Source organism: Arachis hypogaea, chromosome 20 (genome assembly GCF_003086295.3).
Source record: "Arachis hypogaea cultivar Tifrunner chromosome 20, arahy.Tifrunner.gnm2.J5K5, whole genome shotgun sequence".
NCBI classification, from domain to species: domain Eukaryota; kingdom Viridiplantae; phylum Streptophyta; class Magnoliopsida; order Fabales; family Fabaceae; genus Arachis; species Arachis hypogaea.
The window spans coordinates 31,589,831-31,595,830 of NC_092055.1; positions in this window are offsets into that span (position 1 = coordinate 31,589,831).

Below are 6,000 nucleotides of genomic sequence, written 5' to 3' on the forward strand. Positions count from 1 at the left end.
ACTTCTGAATAATGGCGCTGTTTGTGGGATCCCTCTTTATCAAAGATCATGGCCGAACGACGAATTCAATAGACCGTCAATTTAGAAACTCCATTGAAGAGCAAACATCCAGAAGATGGACACGAGACAGACCTCACACCAAGTCTTTGAAGAAGTCCTTTTAGACTATGAAAATCGTGAACTCATCAATCAAGAGGCTCGTCATTTTGGTAGCCTCAGTGATGACTATCACCATGCCATGCAAGAAATGCGACATATGGTACAAGAGTTGAAATGATACCAGTTGGAACTTCAATGGTAATTGGCTGAACGCTCGTTGTCCAGGCAGTCCCATTCTCAAAGTCGCCCAGCTAAGGAACGAGAGCAACCTCGTGCTGGAAATTATGAACGCAGAAGGGAGCATCGAAAATTTTTTCCTTCTCCCCCACGTCGTAGAGACGAGAGGGTGTCACCCCAACGACACGGCGATTCACGGGCAAGGGAGGAATCATGATACGCTCGGTTTGAAAGGAAGAGGACTCCGCAAAGGAGTCCAACTCCTAAAAGGCATAGGAAATTCCGATAACACGTCATTATGGGTCAGATCCCATTTGCTTCCCATGTCCTTCAAGTTCGATTGCCAAAGTATTTTGATAAGCAAACTAATTTAAAGGATGTAAAATCTATGGAGGAAATCCATCAGATCACATTGGAGTACATGCAAGATGAGGATGTGTCAAAGGTAGTTTCCACTAAAAGAAAGAACCCGACATTGTCTCCTCAAAAAGGCGAAAACCCGGGACAGACCTCAAACTCAAAACCTTCAGTTCTTAGAGTTGGAAAATTCACTTCTTACACTCCCTTAGTGGCCTCACTTGCTGAAGTTTATCAACAAGTCTCTCATAAGGGCATCTTACCGAAAGTAAGGGAGATCTGACCAAGAGCTTCATTAAACAAATCCTACTATTGTGATTACCACAAGTCCCATGGTCACAAGGCTGAAGATTGTATTGATCTAAAAGATGCCCTGGAGCAAGCAATCCAAGATCGGAAGCTTCCCAAATTCGTCCAACACGTACAGCTACCAATACGACATAATAAGGATGAAGATCGGGAAACTAGAAACCCAAGAAGATCCAAACCCCAGAGAGCATGGAAGATACAACTCAGGTCATGGTCAATGTGGTGGTTAGAAGGAGCAGGTTGCCAAATTCTAACAACACTTTAAAAAGAGATGTTAAAGTCACCACCTCGGAAGTCCTCAAGGTAACAAGCATCCCAGCAATCTAGTTCACATCGGAAGACTTTCACATCGCCACATCGGATGAGGACAAGCCCCTGGTTATCACGGCCAGATTGGGTAATGGCATAGTGAAGAGGATCTTCGTTGATACTGGCGCAGACTCAAACCTCCTTTTCAGGATTGCATTTGATGTTTTGGGGTTAAAAGATCAACACCTAAAACCCCATCTCCCAGGAGTTGTTGGCCTGAGAAATCATTACATCAAGCCGGATGGAGCTGTAGATCTCCTTTTTACTTTAGTGGGAGGCACGAACATAAGGGTTGTACAAGCCAAGTTCGTTGTCCTCCAGGATTCTATAGCATACAATGTCATTTGGGGAGGAAGACCCTCAACGATTTGTGTGTATTCATCTGAACCAAGTTCTTGGTCATGAAGTTCCTGATAGTGGAAAATTGGTCACAACGATTCGAGGAAATCGGGTGTCCGCAGTCAAGTGCAACAAATCCAGTCTCACACTCTGGGATGCGATCAAAGAGTCTACTGGAGTCTTCCTTGTTGACTTGGATACCTGTATTCAAAAGAACCCGAGGCCAGAGCCTAATGGAGAGCTCAAAAAATTCAAATTGGGGACAAGCCAGAAAGGTATACTATGATTAATAAAGAGCTACCTCACCCTCTGAAGTCGGAACTCCATAGCTTATTGAGAGGTAATGTAGACTTATTTGCTTGGGAACCTGCTGATATGCCCAGAATAGACCCAGCATTCATGTCCCATCAATTGGTCATTGACCCCGCTTTCAAGCCGATTGTGTAGCGACGTCATAAGATGTCACCCGACCGAGCAGCCGAGGTCAAAAGTCAAGTCCACTAAATGCTGGGTTCATCCGAGAGTTAACTTATTCTACTTGGTTGTCAAATGTGGTGATGGTAAAAATGTCTAATGGAAAGTGGTGAATGTGTGTAGATTACACTGATTTAAACAAAGTCTATCCAAAAGACTATTTCTCTTTACCCAACATAGATAATATAATTGACTCCTCCTCGGGATATCGGGTTCTAAGCTTCTTGAATGCTTATAGTGGTTACAACCAAATCCCGATGCACAAAGCTGACGAGGAAAAAACAGCTTTCATTACCCCGGAGGGAATTTATTGTTATACCGTAATGCCTTTTGGTTTAAAAATACAGGGGCAACATACCAAAGGCTAATGGCGAAGGTTTTAAACAATAGATTGGAAGGAACATGGAAGTATACATTGATGATATGCTGATCAAAACCAATGAGGATTCTGACCTGATCAAGGACCTCAAGGAAGTGTTGGATTGCCTCTGACTTCACAAGATAAAGTTGAACCCAACAAAGTGCACTTTTGGAGTTTAGGGATGTAAACTTTTAGGGTTGATGGTTACCCAAAGAGGCATAGAGGCCAATCCTGAGAAGTGCTAGGCAATCTTGGATATGTAAAGTCCTCGGAACCTCAAAGAGGTCCAAAGGCTGACAGGTCGGTTGGCTGCGGTGTCAAGGTTCTTGGGAGCCTCTGCCACTAAAGCTAAACCATTCTTTAACTTAATGAGGAAAGATGCTGACTTTGCTTGGACGGAGGAATGTGAGGCTGCTTTCTACCATTTTAAAAACTTACTCTCATCTCTTCCCATTTTGGCAAAATCCAAGCATGGCCAACCTCTATATTTGTTTTTATCCATGACTGAAGAGACCCTGGCTTCAGCCTTGGTCTTAGAAGATCAGGACAAACACTAACGGCCACTATATTCGTTATCAAAGTCCTTCAAGGACTTGAGCTATGATACTCAAAAATATAGAAACCCACTTTTGCATTACTAACAATGGCACGTCGGTTGTGCCAGTATTTCCAAAGTTATCTGATAATTGTACGAACCAATCAGTCGATCAAAAAGGTTTTGGAAAAGCCCGACCTCGCGGGTCGGATGATGAACTGGTCTGTTGAGTTGTCTCAATTTGATGTGCATTACAAACCACACTCAACCATTAAGGCTTAAGCAATGGTCGATTTCCTAGCTGAGACGATGCACCCTGATGCCGATATACCGACATGGGAGCTTCACATGATGGAGCCTCCAATGTCCGATATGGGGGAGTAGGCCTCATCTTGACCAAAAGGGAAGACGTGGTGATTAAAGCCTCCATTAAATTTGACTTTCCTATTTCAAATAATCAAGCTGAGTATGAGGCTTTGCTTACAGGAGTGGCACTAGCCCGGGATATTGGAGCGATAGACATAACCGAGTTCAGTGATTCATAGTTGGTAACCTCTCTCAAGTTAATGGGGAGTGCCAAGCAAGAGGCCCATTACTACAAGTCTAACACACTACTTCAAAATTGCACAACAAAAGGTAAAAACCTTCAATTCTTTTTCAATCAAACATATACCTAGAGAACAAAATACTCGTGCTGATGTATTGTCCAAGCTTGCAAGCACTAAACCTGGTTTGGGAAATCGTAGTCTAATACAGGAGGTGCTTACAGAGCCCACTGTGACAAAACCCGATATTTTGATTTTTGTTCATCTATTGTCAACATTTGGATGAACCCAATTTGTGAATATTTCAAACACGGGACATTGCCTAATGATCCTAAGAAATCAAGGAAACTACCGCTTAAAGCAGCCAAGTACACTATGGTAAATGGTCAATTGTATAAAAGGGGCATATCCTAGCCATTATTGAAATGCTTAAATGTCAAACAAACAATGTATGTGCTACAAAAAAATCATGAAAGATGCTGTAGACACCACTTAGGGAGAAACTGTTGGCACAAAAAGTCATCAGAGCCGAATACTACTGGCTGACGCTCATCAAAGATGCCATGAAATATGTAAAGAAATGTGATAAGTGTCAACAACACAGCAACCTCTATCAAGCACCACCCCATGAACTCATTTCCGTTATACTGATGCGGCCATTCACTAAATGGGGGTTGGACTTGTTGGGACCTTTCCCATAAGGTCCTGGGTAGGTAAAATACCTTATAGTTGCTATAGACTATTTCACCAAATAGATCAAAGTTGCACCATTGTCTAGCATCAGCTTGTCCAATGTCAGAAGTTCATCTGAAAAGATGTCATAGCGAGGTTCGGAATTTCCGAATCCATTGTTACGGATAATAGAACCCAGTTCATAAACATGAGATTTCAAAAACTCCTGTCTGGCTTGGGAATCCGGCAAATTTTTGCCTCGATGGAACATTCCCAGGTGAACAGGTAGGCCGAGGCCGTAAACAAGATAATCTTGAATGGATTGAAGAAGAGACTAGATGAACATCTTGGTTCTTGGGCTGATGAGGTATGGTTGGTGCTGTGGTCATACCAAATTACGATACACTCTACCACCAACGAAACTCCGTTCAAACTTACCTACGGCAAAGAAGCCGTAATCCCAGTGGAACTTAGAGACCCTAGCCCGAGAATGCTTCTTGGGACATCGGCAACCCATAAAAGCTTGGACTTAATTGAGGAAGTCAGAAGTATGGCCAACTTAGCAAAACAAGCCCTAAAGCAAAGAGTTGCTAAAAGATACAACGCAAAAGTCCGACCCAGAAACTTCCAAGAAGGGGACTTGATTTTGAGGCAAGCCGATTCTAGGGTACTGGGAACTCGGAATAAGCTAGCTTCGACCTAGAAAGGACCTTTCAGGATAAAAGAGGTATTGGAAAAAGGAGAATACAAGCTAGAAACCTTAGATAGCACCGGGGTACCAAGAAGCTGGAATGCAACCCATTTGAAGAAGTAGTTCTCTTAGGTGATCGTAACACTAATAATTTTCTTTCTCTTTATGAAATAAAGGGCACTCTTTTCCTAGGAAACTAGGTTTTTAATGAAACCCCATTTTGTACTATTCAAAACTCCCTATTTTCTCAATTTTCTATTTAGTGTTTGAATTGCTCGAATGATCTCTAAGTCTCACTGTGAATTCGATGTTGCGCGTGGAAAACGCCACCTTACTCGTTTAAAATCGACATCGAGCTAAAAAAAGTAAAGTTTAAAGCAAACGGTTTAACGAAGGGAAAGGATTATGATGATTAGTATAGAATAAAATGCTAAGCATTCAATTACCTCGACATAACAGGAATAAATAACTATTAAATCCCGAAAAGAAACGGGAATGATGCTGCAAAAAGTATCATAAATACCGAGGTACCAACCTTAAAATACTTAGAAAATAAGTAAAGAAAAATTGTATATAAATTACAAAATGGAAACAATTTTTCCATCCACAACCTTTTTGAAGGCATCGACTTCGAAGACATCCAAGTCGGGGGCCTTCATCTTAATCTGCTCCTTAAATTAGTCTTGGCATCAAAGACACCTTTAATAGCTGCTTGCTTTGCTCTCCGGACAAAAAGTTTAAGATCCTCAATCTTCTTCATTAGTTTGGAAACCTGCTTCTTCCAGGTCACCTCCCTCAAATCCGAAGCAGCTTGAGCTGACTTCAAAGTTTTTACCTCATCTTCCAGGAAAATCTGCTTGGCCTGAAGGGTAGTAACCGAGTTATTGAGATCCTTAGCTTGATTGGTGGCCTCAGCAATCAACTTATCTTTGGCAAGAAATTCTGAGCAAAGACTCATTATCTCCACATCAGCGTCTCGGACATAAGTCGCGGAAAGTAGGAGCATCCTTTGGACCCAAGGGAGGGTGACCTCTAGTGGCATCTTAGCAAAAGCTACCCAAATGTCCTCATCCATAAAGTGTTTGTGCACAAACTCGGGAGCCTAAAATCCTTAGTCTAGGACATGCTTAGA